This window comes from Protopterus annectens, chromosome 4.part0, assembly GCF_019279795.1.
Source record: "Protopterus annectens isolate FY-2018-M chromosome 4.part0, PAN1.0, whole genome shotgun sequence".
NCBI lineage: Eukaryota > Metazoa > Chordata > Ceratodontiformes > Protopteridae > Protopterus > Protopterus annectens.
Genome location: NC_056733.1, coordinates 929,746,511 through 929,762,501, shown reverse-complemented (window position 1 = coordinate 929,762,501; position 15,991 = coordinate 929,746,511). Strand labels below are relative to the sequence as shown.

The 15,991-nt window shown below is 48.2% G+C and overlaps 1 protein-coding gene across 1 annotated transcript in view; it reads left to right on the top strand.

Annotated features, from left to right (window-relative positions):
- RSRC2 (arginine and serine rich coiled-coil 2) overlaps positions 1-15,991 on the top strand; it is an 884,867-nt gene that overhangs the window by 202,819 nt on the left and 666,057 nt on the right. The window lies entirely within an intron of this gene.

Below are 15,991 nucleotides of genomic sequence, written 5' to 3'. Positions count from 1 at the left end.
CGAACTACCATCCTGCCGATGTCCTGATAGGGAAGGATTTGGATGAGGCAGTACCATGTGCTTATGCAGTTACACACAGTCAGGCTAGGAGACGAGCATGTGGGTCTGGTAGCCTGGGGGAGATCCAGACAGACTGCATACTTACAGCCAGGACTGGTGAGGTGGCTACTTCAGGGAGGGAGCTACTCTGTAGCAGTGAGACTGAATGTGAGCCACAGCTGTTTGTGGGTACTTATGTTCCCTTGGACAGAGTGACTGCAAAGGTAGAAGTGAGTAGTAGTACCCAGGCTGACAGTGAGGCACCACTGTCAGAGAATGCCAGGCTTCTGTGGAGGGGGAGCTGGGAAGGGTTACAAAGACAGTTGAGACGGGCTGAGCTCTCAGACCCTACATTGCAAGGCCTGATGCGGGTAGCTATTGATGCACCTTATTCTCAAGGGAAGGTGGAGTCTGTATACTTGGCCAAAGGGTTACTGTTGTAGAAAATGGGACCCCTGAGGGAGGGCTAGAAGGTGAGAGGATGTGGCAGTTGGTAGTGCCTAGAGCCTACCATTTGGCGCTTCTAGCTATAGCCCATGATATTCCCTTTGCAGGTCATATTGGCATAAAAGGTAGAGAGAGAGACGTATTATGCAGAACTTCTATTGTCCTGGAATTTCCAGAGATGTAACGGTATTGCAGGACCTGTGAGCAATGCCAACAGGTTTGCAAGACCGGAGACAAGGTGAGAGCTCCTTTGATGCCTTTGCCTGTGATTGAGGAGCCATTTCAGAGGGAAGCTATGGATATATTGTGGGGCTTCTGAGTACCCCAAGTTCCACAGGGAAAAAGTATATCCTAGTGGTAGTGGATTATGCTGCACGATACCCTGAGGCAGTGGCTCTGTCCTCCATTGAGGCAGAAAAGATGGCAAATGCATTGTTAGAGATTTTCAGCAGGGTATGTTTCCTAAAAGAAATACTGACAGAGATGCCAATTTCATGTCAGACCTGCTGACTTGTCTGGGAGTACTGTGGGGTGAAGCACCTGAAGACCACCCCCAGACTAATTAATGGTCTTGTTGAGAAGTAAAAACTCTACAATCAAGTCCATGCTACAGGCATTTCCAGACCAGTTTAAGAGGGGCTGGGACAAATATCTGCCCCATCTGTTTGCTTACAGAGAGGTTCCCCAGGAATCCACTGGATCTGAAGTAGGAGATTCATTTGTCTGCAACCTGTGGGTTATGGATCCGATATCGGATCCGAACCGGCATGGTTTACCAGCTATGGATCCAAGCTCTCAGCTCCTCCCCTCACCCATAATGCCCTGCTCTACGCTCATGACCCCAGATCTCGTTTGCTGCGCATGGTGACTGGATTTGTTTCTCAAGCTAAGTGCTAGTTTTAAGTGTTAAATTTCAAAATTTAAAAGTTTTTATTGATTTTTTGTGTGAAAGTGTAGGTTTCCCCTTCGATATATTTACTTTTTTAGAGTTCATCTAAAAGTTATATCCCTCCCCTCGCTGTTAGCGTAGTGTGGGTGTGTGTTGGGCCTGTGAGTAAATTTTTTTGTTGTTTAGTTACTTTTAGTTTTAGTAACTACTGTGTTAGATTGGGATGGCAGAGCAACCCAAATCTATCTTTTCTAAATGCTCCGAGTGTGGCCATAAGCTTTCCTCAGCTGATGGCCACACTCGTGTCAAATGCCTGGGGTTGAACACCTCACATCTGGATGTTCCATTTGTGCAGGGTTCAACCCCAGGGCATTGAAGCGGAGGTCCAAGCTTGTTTTGGCGGGCCTTTTACCGCGGACTCGGCTCCGACCTCCGCTCCTTCGAGTAACCGTACCTACGGTTATTCCTTCTGGCACCCCTCCTCCTCCTGGGACTCAACCTCCCGTTTCTGGTTCGGAGGAGAGGGATGCTAAGAAAAGGACGGAGGAGAAGCACCATAAGCGGCGGGCCGAGACCTCTGTTTCAGCCCGCCAGCCAAGCGGCTTCCCGGCTCCGTTGTCGGCTCCATTGTCGGCTCGGTCTCCTCCTTCTCGGCTCCGGTCTCCAGTGTGTTTTCACGGGACCTGAGGAGGAGGAGACCCGATCTCCGTCGAGGCTATCGAGGAGGCACTCCAGGCCTACCTCGGTAGCCTCGTCGAGATCCACGTATAGCCTTTCGGATGCTGATCTGGACGGATGATAAGGTTCATCCAGGCCCAGATGCAGATGGGAGTGCTCTTGCCTCCCCTCTGGGGAGCTCAACACCCTTTTCAAACCGATTGCTCCTTCTCCGACCCGCTATCCGGGTTCGGAGCAGCTGGAGCCGAGCAGCCGGGCGGGTGGGTCGGCGCCGATAGTACTGTGCCGGATCTGACCCTGCCCTCGAGTGCATCGGATCCGACCTCGGAGCCTGGATCCGAGCCTCGGATCCGGGGATCAGTGCTCGCCGGCGCAGTCTGTGTCGGAACGCACTGTCGCCGGATCCGGCGCTTGGCGCCGGCTCGATCCACTCTTCGGATCCGAGGGAGCCGATTGTCGGATCCTTTGGTCGAGGTCGGCTCCCCTTCGGCGTTTGTAGTGGAGAGGGCCCTGTTGAGGGTCTCCGGACCTCCGGCACTTGTTTCGGCTCCGTCCCGCGCTCCCTCTGCACTGGACCAGGCTTCCACCATCCGGCCCTTGGAACAGCCCGCTTCTGTGCCCCAAGCTGCTCCAATGGAACAGGTTGCTGCTTGCGAGAGTCCTCTGACAGCCCCCCAGAGGATGTTCCTCGCAAGCATACGTGCAAAAGGAGGCACATTGACTCCCCTGAGTCTCTCACGGAAGACACGGACTTGGGAGGCACGGGAAGGCTCCCCACGGTCACCCCGAGGATGTCTCATTTGGGGACATCATGGAAATGCTCCGTATAAGGGGGTCTGCCCCAAGTCTTCCTCGGACGAGTCCGTGTTCTTGGAGGCATTTGAAGCGGGCCCGTCTACCTCTTGGGTGTCCTCCTGCCGACCCCTGGTGGACCTCATTACCACCAGGGCGTGGAAGGAACCGGACACCGTGGAGCCAATTCAAAGAGGCCCGATAGGATCCTCAGCCCACCGTCCGACCGTGCCCATTGGAGTAAGGGGCCTCCGGTAGATGCCATGTTGGCGGCGGCCACCAAGAGGGAACTTGCTCAGGAGAGTCCCTCAGTCCATCCCCTGAGCAAGGAGTCTCGGATGATGGACCGCTTGGGGAAGCGGATGTTTAGTTCAGCAACCTTCTCGGTAAGGGCTGAACTACCTGGCACGTCATTAGGATGCAGCGAGATCTCATTAAAGAATACGCTGCATCTCCCCCAGAGTCCATGTCGGAGGAGGACAGGGTGCTGCACTCCACCCGCATGGCCACTCTTAGATCAGTTACTAATACCTCTATGCGGCTACTCTCCCACGCTACGGAAGGCGCCGCTAGAGCCGCAGGGGCAGGCCTAGTCACTAGACGTCAGGCCTGGCTCCGTCACTGCGATTTTTCTGAGCCCTTCAAAGCGTCATTTGCGAACGCCCCCTTTGATGGTTCTGCCCTCTTTGGCAAAACCGTTCGAAACCTTGACCCAGAGCGAAGGACGGGAAGACGCTGTCTGCCGTCGGAATCCGCTTCTCTGCACCCCAGAGGCCCTACTCTAGGAACCAAAAGGATCAGAAGAAGCTGTGGTTCCGGAAGTCGCAGCAGTCCCAGCCTGCTCCGGACAACCAGTCCTTCCGTGGCAGAGGAGGACGGGGAGGACGCCGCCGTAGAGGCAGAGGGGCTCCCAGAAACTTCGGGTCCAGAGAACCTTTCTCTGAACGGCCCGCGCAGCAACCCTGAGGGGTTGCCCGGCTGTTCCACTCTGGAGGCAGTTGGGGACGTTTTTCGGGGCACCTAGCGGCATGGGAGTCCATAACATCAGGCCGCTGGGTTCTCCAAATCGTATCCAGAGGCTACCGCATCCCTTTCTTCACTTTCCAAAGTTGAAGTCCCTCCCAGGCGTTCCACCGGTCAACGGGAGGCCGCTTTGGCAGAAATTGGCCATCTGCTAAAGAAAAGAGCCATCCAGCCCGTCCCCCAGACCAGATCGGATCAGGGTTCTACTCCAGGTTCTTTTAGTGCCAAAGAAGACGGGGAACTAAGACCAATTCTAGACCTTTCTCTATTGAATCTGGCACTCCCCAACGACAAATTCCGCATGGTCACTCTGCAATCTATTCTCCCCCTTCTGGGAGAAAATCACTGGATGTGCTCTATAGACCTCAAAGATGTGTACTACCACATCCTGATGGACAGGCGCTCCAGGAGGTTCCTCCGCTTCCGGCTGGGAGCCAGTCACTACCAGTTCGGGTCCTTCCCTTTGGTCTCACCACAGCCCCAGGGTGTTCACCAAAGTATTAGCAGTGGTAGCGGCCCACCTGAGGCTTCAGGGGGTGCAGGTCTTTCCCTACCTGGACGACTGGCTTCTTACCGCCCCAACAATGCATCTACTATTATTGGCGCGAGACTCCTTTCTCCATCTTGCTCCCTTTCTGGGCATTACAATAAATGCAAAGAAATCCAACCTGGCGCCCACACAGCTCTTAGATTTTATAGGGGCCAGGCTAGACACAAGGAGTTTACGAGCCTTCCTCACTGCGGACAGAGTTCAAAATCTGCAGCTCCAGGTGCGGGCCATTCTCTACTCAAGTTCTGTTCCGGCGGAGTTGGTCCTGAGGGCTCTAGGGTCCATGGCGTCTGCTATAGCACTTCTCCCTCTTGCCAGGCTCAATATGTGCATCCTCCAGTGGACTCTCTTAGTACAGTGGTCATACCTTGCTCTCCCTATGCATCATCCCATTGCGATCAGCAAGGCTTGCAAGCGGTCCCTCCTGTGGTGGCTTCACTCTCCAGATCTCCACGGAGGCCGCCCATTTTGTGCTTCTCCCCCCCTCGCCACGGTGACCACGGACGCCTCCCGCCTCAGGTGGGGGCATTGCAGGCGGACCGTCCAAGGCACGTGGAACGATGCAGAGACCTTACTGCATATCAACGTTCTAGAGATGAGAGCAGTGCTCTTAGCGTTGCTAGCACTTCAGGACTTTCTTCCCTTGGGAACAATTGCGATTCAATCGGACAACATGTCTGTGGTCTGGTACATCAACAAGCAAGGGGGAACAAGGTCTTACCCCCTTTGTCGAGAAGCCATGAGAGTTTGGGAATGGGCAATCTCCACCAACCGCTTTCTAATAGCAACGCACATTCCGGGTCTGTCCAACATCCTGGCGGACAAGCTCAGTCGCACCATTCTGACCCCTTACGAGTGATCTCTCAATTTTCAAGTAGCGGAACGCATATTCGCACGGTGGGGAACTCCTTCATGCAATCTTTTTGCCTCTCCCTCAAACACCAAGTGCGACAGTTTTTTCGCTCTTATACCCCCTCCAGGAGGTTCTCCAAGAGACGCTCTGGTGCATGCTTGGCCACCCGGTCTTCTTTACGCTTATCCACCCTTGCCTCTGATGCTCCAAGTTCTTCAGAAAGCCTCTCGGGTGGGTTGCAGAATGATTCTCATTGCTCCGTTTTGGCCTCGACAGATCTGGTTCCCCTTTCTAAGGTCTCACTCGGTGAATCCTCCTTGGATTCTAGATCCCATTCCGGATCTGATATCCCATCCATCCTGCATACCTCCTCTGAACCTGGACAACCTGAAGCTGACCGCTTGGCTGCTCCAGTTCCACTCTTGATCAGGACTCCCAGTATTTCGTCACCTGTTAAGGCAATACTGGTGGCAGCTCATAAACCGTCCACTAGGAAAGTCTACCGCAGCAAGTGGAAACGGGGAGCGGCAAGGCCTGAATCCCTTCACGGTTCCTCTCCCTTAGTGCTTGACTTTCTAACCACTCTTTTAACGATGGTGCCAGCAGTTCCACAGTCAAAGTACAACTGGCGGCAATTTCTCATTATCACATTGGCCATGACTCTAATCCTCTTATGTCAGCCAAGTTGTGTAAAATTTTCCTTAAAGGTACTTTTCTTCTCAGGCCCCCTGTAAAACAAGCGGTTCCTCCTTGGGACCTCTCTTTGGTTCTCCAGGCCTTGACCGCCCCCCCCCTTCGCACCAGCGGCTACGGTAGATCTCAAATTTTTGTCTTACAAGACAGCCTTTTTGGTAGCCATTACATCGGCCAAGAGAGTTTCAGAGCTTCAAGCATTATCAGCTAAACCTCCTTACTTGGTATTTTATCCGGACCGTGTTTACCTCAGGACCAACCCGTCCTTTCTTCCTAAAGTTGCTTCTGAAGCAAACATTAATCAGTCCATTAACCTCCCTGTTTTCTTCCCTAAATATGAAAACAAAGGTGAATACAAGCTTCACTCATTAGATGTTCACAGGCAACTTAGATTTTATCTAAACAGAACGGCTGGTCATAGGCAATCCGACCAGTTGTTTATTTCCTTTGCTAAATTTAATTTGGGCAAGCCAATTTCTAAAGTTTCTCTCTCGCTGGATTTCACAGTGCATCTTATTGGCTTATCAAGCTTCAGGAAGGCCCGCACTGGAGGGTGTAACAGCCTTCAAGGCTAGGATTCCTCTAGATGATATTTGTGCAGCAGCCACGTGGGCTTCATCTCATACTTTTATTTCCCACTATAAGTTGGATCTTGCATCTAGGGGTAGAGCATCATTTGGCTCCGTGGTGCTCCGGAATATCCTTCCATGATGGCCGCCCAAGATTCAGGTAGCTGGGGACTCTGTCCCACAGGTTGCAGACAAATGAATCTCCTACTTCAGATTTAGAAGTTATGTACTCACCATAACGTTCCATCTGAGTAGGTGTATTCATTTGTCTGCAACCATCCCGCCCTCCTATCCCCCTGGCCTTTCAGTTTCCTGCATATTATGTGTTACCCTTTTCAGGGTGTTTTTGCTGTTGGCAAACTCTATCTGAGGTCATGAGGGTAGAGCAGGGCATTATGGGTGAGGGGAGGAGCTGAGAGCTTGGATCCATAGCTGGTAAACCATGCCGGTTCGGATCCGATATCGGATCCATAACCCACAGGTTGCAGACAAATGAATACACCTACTCAGATGGAACGTTATGGTGAGTACATAACTTCTAATTTTTCACCGTTTGAGTGGCTGTATGGGCATAAGGTGAGGGGACCGCTAGATTTAATTTGAGATGATTGGGAAGGTGAGTGTGAATATCACAAGGAGTCTGTTGAGGCATATGTCCTAAACCTCAGGACAAGGCTCGGGGAACTCACGGTCTTGGCCCAGGAGAACCTGGCAGAAGCCGAACAACAGAAAAAGGTATGGTATAACAGGAATGCTCAAGCTAGAAAGTACGCTGTAGGGCAGCAGGTAATGGTTCTCATTCCTGTCAGACAGAACAAGCTGCAAGCAGGTTGGAAGGGAATCCTACAAGGTGGTACGAAAGGTACGTGATGTTAACTAGTGGAACTGTTAGACAGGAACACAAATTGTACAATGTTAACATGAGGAAACCTTACTATGATAGGGAGGCCCTTTTGCTGAGCATTTGCAGTTGATTGCAGGAGGAGTCTGAGGGAGATCTGCTGATTGATCTCCTCAGAGAGGCTTGGACTTCCACCTCGGTGGAAGGGGTAGCAATGTCCCAGCAGCTATCTTCTACCCATATCCGAGAAATCCGAGCAGTGTTACAGGAGTTTGGGGACATGTTCACTGGGAAACCAGGGTGCACCCAGCTGGTGCAGCACCAGGTGGATACAGGACCCCAAAGGCCTATTAGGCAGGCCCCTTATAGGGTGCCTGAGAGAGTCAAACAGACTGAGGGAGAAGGTACAGAAGATGTTGGAACTAGGGGTAATTCGAGTCCAACAGTCCCTGGGCCTCCCCCACTGGTGCTGATGCCAAAGAAGGATGGCAGCACCAGGTTCTATGTGGACTACAGGAAATTAAATAGTCACATGGTGGCAGATGCTTACCCCATACCTAGGACAGACGAGGCCCTAGAGCAGCTTGATGGGGCCAAGTATCTCACAACCATTGATCTTACCAATGGTTACTGGCAGGTGCCCTTGACTCCTAGTGCTAAAGAGAAGTCAACCTTTGTGACACTTGGCTTGTATGAGTTCACGAAGATGCCCTTTGGGATGAAAAATGCCCCAACAACTTTCCAGAGGCTGGTAGAGCATATCCTAGCAGGAGGGTTTGCCCTTGCTTGCCTAGATGATATTGCCATCTACAGCCATTCCTGGCCAGAGCACCCTCAACATGTCAGGGAGGATTCTGGCAGACTACAGAGGGCATGGTTGACCATTAAGCAGAGTAAATGTCAGGTGGGTATGGCAGAGCTCTCCTGCCTGGGGCATAGAGTGAGGAGTGTTAAGATCAGGACAGAACCTGCCAAAGTGGAAGCCATTCAGGCATGGCCTGCACCTGTTACCAAAAAGCAGGTGAGAGCATTCTTAGAGAAAGCAGGGTACTAAAGAAACTTCGTCCCCAGTTATAGTACTGTAGCTGCTCTCCTCACAGACCTGACAAGGAAGAACAGGCCAGATAAGGTAGTGTGGACCCCATCATGTGAGCAGGCATTCCAGGAGCTTAAGGAAGCTTTGGAAGGACCCCTGTGTTTTCCAGTCCAGATTACAGCAAAGAATTTGTGCAGGTGGGTGCTTCGAACCATGGGGTGGGGGCTGTACTTGGCCAGATTTCTTCAGAGGGAGAAGAGCACCCAGTGGTTTATCTAGGTCCCAACCCAGGGAGGAATGCTATGCAGCTGTAGAAAAGGAATGTCTAGCCATAGTGTGGGCACTGCAGAAACTTCAGCCTTATCTGTATGGAAGACAATTCACGGTAGTGACAGATCACAACCACTAACATGGTTAAACAAAACCAGCCAGCGAAATGCCAAGTTGCTAAGATGGAGCCTAGGGTTGCAAGCATATGATATGTCAGTGCAGCACTGCAGTGGGATTAGCAGTGCCAACACAGATCGGCTCTCAAGACTGAGGACTGGGGTAATGTATACCCTGATAGACCTAACCCTCTGAAGCAATGTTTCTCAAGGGTCACTTGAAAAACCAGCTTGAGTTCTCCATGGGGGGTTGTGAAGATAGGTACAGGCTGCCAGCCTAGCCAGATAGAATTTTGTAGATAATTCTGTCATTTGTAAATATTAATGTAAGCCACAGGCCTGTTCTCTTAAATGTGAAAAGACTGCATTGGATATTGAACTGCAAAAATGTAGCAACAGTGCACTCTGCTGTAACAAAGCTGACAAGTCAATTCTTTGTCAAACCTCGGAGCTGATTTGTTTGGATGTAGGGATTCTACCTATTGTTTTGAGGTCAGAGTTAATGGCTAGAATTTGCATGTATTTTAATTAATTTATTTATTTATTTGCAGTTGTTTTATCAGGATAGTTCATTGGGTCAAGGAACCCATTTTCAATGGAGTCCTGGGGAGAAAAGCTCAAAGACAAATTAAATTACAGTGAGCTTCCTTTAGTGCTCTGGTTCCTGACCAGCTGTAGTATAAAAGGGGCTATTAACCTGTGAGAGTCTATTAGCCTGGGAATAGAAAGAAAGGAGGCTATCTGAAATGAATCAGTGGTACTGTGTTATCAATTTAAGGACAGAAAGAACGAGCGCATTAGAGCATTGTCTTGAACATCCAACATCACCAGCGCTGTATGTAAGCAGGATCTTAGACTTTAGTGTTTTCTCATAGATATAGCTAGGAAATAGGAAAATTAGACTAGTTTGTTTTTCTGTGATGTCTGAACTTTTCTACTGTATTCGTTTAAACATTTTTCTGTGATCTCTGAACTCTTGACTAGCACTGTATTGTAAGAAGTATTGTTTTGTGTTTTTATTCATTATTATTAAATATTTTTACACCGTTCAACTGTGGCTCTTTTTGTGTAAAGATAATTTAAGCTGTAAGAGTACATTGCATGTGTAGAGTGATACTGTACCAAGCCACTCCAAATAAGCTTTGCTGTTCAGTCACACTTAATTATTTGGGTAATAATGCAAAGTAAAAATTGGACAGCCTTTAATAAGGGCCTTTGAGTAGCTGATAAATATTAGTGGGTGTTGGTAAGTGGTACCTACTGTCTAGTCTGTGTAAAAGGGGCACAGCTGGAGAAACCTGTGCCAGCCTTCCCCAGGAGTGTCTGTGTGGTTGTATATAACTCTTCTCAGTGTGTGTCAACTACTTGGGCAGGGACATGAAACACTGGTTGGACGGAGAGGGTGCTGAAGGTTTTAGCTTGCCCACTAGGCTGAGATCTGGACCCTATAGCTGTGCCAGTGGGGAGTCTTATTGGGGACCTGGAGAGAAATGGAGAAACCAGTTCTAGACTGACTGTGATCTCTGTGTGCTCTTAAGGGAAATTTGTACTTTACTGCATGTGTATTTGTTATCCTTTCCCTATATGAACACCCCTCACTGGTGTTAGTGGTGAGGATTGTGGTGTTAGTGGTGAGGATTGAGGCTCCTTGATTGCTGGGCCAGTGTGTGAGCGTCACAAATATTAATACTAATACAAATGGTACTTTGACCTTGAGCAAGGCTATTAGGAGTGGCCCACACAGTGTCACCAAATATGCAAATACTCTCAAAACTTAAATATCTCTTAAGATCAGCCACAATGAAATGTTGAAATATATTTAATAATAAAAGAACAAGACAATACTCTGATGTCACTGTGAATAGATAGAGTTTTAAAATAACATTGAAGGACAGACTCCGACATATAAAGAAAAACAATATTTAAACTAAGCATTATTATTCCTGACTGAATCTAAAACTGTTGTGCTATTCCCTAATAACTTACTTGGGCAAGGCAAGATGAAATATGTGAGCTGTCTGTCTAGTCAGGCCCCAAACAGAGTACTCTGTCTCACTAAGACTTCTGAAAATAATATCTAAAATATTGCTTCTGGGATAGCATGCAGAATGACATTACTTTTGGTCATCTGACTTCTAGCTCCCATGCATACCCCAGTTGCTGGAAGCTGCAGGATTTAGCACCGGCCTGTAAAAATATACACACCAGGGCTTTTGTTCAGGTCTGTGGCAGGTGCTTGAAGTCCTAAAACAATTTCATACCTCCACGCTTCCAGAGTACTAGTTAGTTCACCCCAAAGACAATGCAGAAAGCTTCCTAGTACAGACTTGATCTCTGTCTGATTGAAACCTGTGCGGTAAATCACTTTATGGCTAGGCCATAACTATGCTAATTCCAGCTAAATTTTAAAGGTTGCTGGACTGAGGTTAATGTATTGTCTTCCAGTTTCCTCTCTCAAAATGCGTACATTTAAACAGAATAGTGCATGTACATTTCTGATCTCTCCAGTAGGGCATGCTGTTGATACGTTTTAAATACAAGCACTTGACAAATACATTTTGAACACAAACATCTGTACACATCATTTTGATATACACAGGACATACAGTTCTAATATATTTTTGATATACACAGGACATACAGTTCTAATACATTTGTAACACTAACATCTTCTATAAATCATTTTGATATTCAAAATAATTAATCTGAAGCAGGATTGTTCATTTGTCAGCAACCTGTGGGTTACGGATCCGATATCGGATCCGAGCCGGCAACTTGTTTCAAGCTAATGGATCCGAGCTCCTAGCTCCTCCCTTCACCCGTAATCCCCTGCTAACCCTCCATGACCTCAGATCTAGTTTGCCGCGCTTGTGATGGCTGGATCTTTTTCTTGAGCTCTGCAGATAAGTGAAAAAAAGTTAACTTTTTTCATCAGGAATTTCTGTTTTAAATTAATATTTGTAAAGTGTGTCTGAGTTAGGTTCCCTATTTTTTAATTGAATACCCTCCCTTCGCTGTTCGCTAGAGTGTGAGTGTTTGTTGAGTGTCTTTTGGGGCCTGTGTGTGTGTGTGTGTGTGTAGATGTCCTTCATGGATGCATCTGCAGTCATAACAAGTGGGTTGTCCTGTCGTCAGGCAGCCCTGCAGTCGGCCGGATTCCAAAGTCCGGGTCCGGCTTCGGCTGATGTCGCACTCCACCCGACGTCATCTCTGTTGGTCTTCGGGTATAAAAGCATCAGCCGACGCCATTTTCCTCAGTCTTTCTTGCCGCGTGGCGCCCGAAGCAGAAGCTGTTCAAGTGCCGGTCGGTCGGATCCAGAGATTACTTCTACCGAATACTACTTCGAAGACTTCTAAAGCTAAGTACCCCGTTGGGGACTCTTTCTTGCCTCAGCCGATGTCAGAAAAAGTTAACAATTGTTTAACCTGTGGGAAACAAATACCTCATAAAGATTTCCACTCTTACTGTCTGCCTTGTTTAGGCCCAGCCCACGACATAGCAGCCTGTTCGGCCTGTGCCTCTTTCAACCGACGAACGCTTAGGCGTCGGTCGGAGTTGCAGAACAGTTTTCGGTTCTGATTTTGCGTACATTATGCCGTCGGATCCTCCGACTACCCCAAAAGCAAAGATAAAGACCGACACTCGCGGTCCGCGGTTTCGGCCGAAACCACGGTAAAGCAAACCATGAGTGTCTCGGTTTCGGCGAAACCGAGAAAACTGCTCGAAGTACAGCTGAACCTATTCTTACAACTGAGGCCCCTGCTACAACTCTTGAATCGACCTCAGAAATTTTACCCACTACGGTGGTTGACTTATCAGACACCATCCCTTGGATGTCTCTTACCCCAGCACGTGGTCCTGCTAGGCCTCCAGCTGCCATGTCCATTAAGGCCTTCGCCAGGGCTAAAGCAGCCAAGACTACTAAAACAGTGCCTGTTAAACCCCCACATCCAGGCCCTCTTCTAGTTCTCAAATGCTTTCTTTGGCAGAAGATTTAATTTCTTTAATTAGAGGATCTCAATCTCACCCAGACAGGGCCTCTCAGCCCCAGAGAAGAGACCTAGGGCAGAGCCCCTGAGCCAGTGTCTTCTGATGATTCTGCTGATGAATCAGACATAACTGACCAGCCTGAGGCTCCCTTCTCCAATTTTGAAGATTCTGATGCTGAAGAATCCATTCCAGCTGCTTCCCCACCAGAAGAATTCTCCTTTGGGGAAACCTTGCATGCCATGCGAGAACAGTTCAATGGCAGCAACAGGATTTTTCAGACTCCAGAAAAGACTTAGGACCTTTCTGCACCTCCCACAGCACAGGCCCTTAGCTATACCTCCTGTTCTCTCTGTGGTGGATGATGCTTTCAATGATGTTTGCTCCGCTCCAGATTCTTTACCCCAGCCCCTGCCAAACCAGTCAGATTTTACAGGGTGCCAGATACTCATCACCACCTTTACAAGGCCCCACTTGCAGACCCAGAAACTATATCCCAGGGTCCCAAGGCAGTAGCAGCGACCACAGCTAAAACCCTATTCCTTCTGAAAGGGAAGCAAGGTCACTAGACAGATGGGGTAAAAGGTCTACACTTCAGCTACTCTCTCAGCTAGAGCTTTAAACTGTCAGTTTCACATGATACAATACCAAGAGTTTATGCTTGATCAGTTAACTAAAAACTAACCACTGATGAATCTCTTGATAAGAAATATGTATTAGAGATGGTAAATAACATACAACAGGTTAGCAACCATTCCTTAAAATGTGGCTATGATGCACTGGAGGCTTCATTTAGATCAGCCATGACAGGCACAGTGATAAGAAGGCATGCATGGCTAAAGGAACAAGCTTTACCGGATCATGTTAAAGCTAAGTTGCTAGATGCTCCTATGGACAAGACAAGTTTGTTTGGTACACCTGCCCAGCAGGTTATGAAGAAAATGGAAGAAAAGGCAAAATCTGTTCAAACTGTTAAAGATTTCTTGCAGGTTCAACCCCAAGGTTTAGCAGGAACTGGCCGCCAAAAATTGGTCCTTTCCTGACTCCACAAAATTTCAAAGGGGCAGGAATAGACGTTCCAGAGGCAGAAACCAATCCAGAGGAGGTGCCTACAGAGGGCGACAGTGGCAAGGTAACAACAGAGGCACAGACACAGCCACTGCCACTACATCAGCACAACCACAGTGACTTAATCCTAAATCCGCCTACCAGGGAACAAATAGCAGCTCCTCTAGGCGGAAAGTTAACCTTATTTTCAAAGAACTGGCGCTACATAACAAAAGACAAGTGGATTTTACAAACCATAGATCAAGGTTACCGGTTTCACTTCCACACTTTACCAGTCAAAAGAGGAATGCCAAATCTACCTCCAAATCAAAAACAGAGGCTCTACGCCAGATAATGGAGTTAGCAAACATGAGAGCTGTGGAAAGAGTGCCAACAGCAGAACAAGGAAAGGGGTTCTACTCCACACTATTCCTAGTTCCAAGAAAGGAAAAAAGTTGGAGACCAATTCTCGACCTGTCCACCTTAAATACATACATCATTGTCCCAAAATTCAAAATGCTGACCCTACAGCAACTTCTTCCCATGCTGGGCAAGGAGTCTTGGCTGGTAACTCTAGATCTCAAGGAGGCATACCTGCACGTCCCCATTCGACCAATCTGCAGAAGATACCTCAGATTTCTTGCAGGATCAGAGCACTATCAATTCTCAGCATTGCCCTTTGGCTTATCTACTAAGCCCAGAGTATTCACAAAATGCCTGGCATCAGTAATCGCCATTGCAGACTACAGGGAATTCAAATTTACCCATACCTGGACGACTGCCTGCTACAAGGGGACAACAAAAGCAAGCTGACAACAGATTTACAAAGGGTCATTTACTTGCTACAAGGACTGGGATACACAGTCAATTTACAAAAGTCAAGGCTGATACCATCCCAAACAAGGACATTCTTGGGCGGAATTGGACACAGTACAACAAATGGCATTCCTGACTACAGAAAAACAAAAGAACTTCCTCTTTACTTCTTGGCACTAACAAAACTGAACAAGTTAACAGCAAGAAAAGTTCTGCAGGCCTTGGGCTTCATGGCATCATGCATAATCTTGGTCCCATTTGCCAGACTACATATGAGGAAACTACAGTGGTACCTAAAGAATTTATGGTCCCAACACAGACACAGTCTAGAAACAGAAATCCCACTAATTCCATGCTTAAAACAGGAGTTCCTATGGTGGGCTCAGGCATGCCAGTCAAACCCAGGCCTACCCTTTCGCAGATGTCAACCAAGCCAGACCATCACAACAGACGCTTCAGACCTAGGATGGGGGCCCACATGCTGGACAAATGCGTGCAAGGATTGTGGACACAGGATCAACTTCACCTGCACATCAATCTAAAAGAAATGCTGGCAGTAAAACTGGCAATCCAAAAGTTCAAACCATTTCTCAAAGAGGGCCAGTTGATGATAAGGACAGACAACACCACAGTCATGTGGTACATCAACAAACAGGGAGGCACTCATTCATACCCCTATGCAGAATGACCTTGGAGCTGTGGACCCTGGCACTCAGCTACAACATTCAGTTACAGGCAATATTTGTACCGGGAAAGACAATACTCTAGCAGACATATTAAGCAGAACCACCGGATGCCCACGAATGGAAGCTGCACCGGACATCTTCAAGACCATCTCGAAGAAATGGGGAATGCCACAGATAGACCTATTCGCATCACCTCTCAATCACCAGCTCAAAAATTCTGCACAAGGACATTCCACCCACTAGCATGGAAAGTGGACTCACTCTCCTTCAACTGGAAAGGCCTAACAGCATATGCATTCCCACCTCTTCCTTTGATACACAAGGTACTACTAAAATTCAAGGAAGAACGTCCAAGGATAATCCTGATAGCTCCAAACTGGCCAAGACAAGACTGGTACCCACTACTGAAGAGCATGTCTCGAACAATATGTGGCCAATACCCTGATGCCTTTGATGTTAACTCAGAACAACTACAGCATCATACATCCAAACCTAGAAACGCTGCAACTGACTGCATGGAACATCACATAGCAGCAGCTAATCCAGAACTTTCCCAAAGAGTTAAAGACATTATTCTTGAAGCACGCAGACCTTCAACAAGAAGGAACTATGCTGGAAAATGGAAAAGGTTTGTCATTTGGAGTACGGAAAGAGGAAA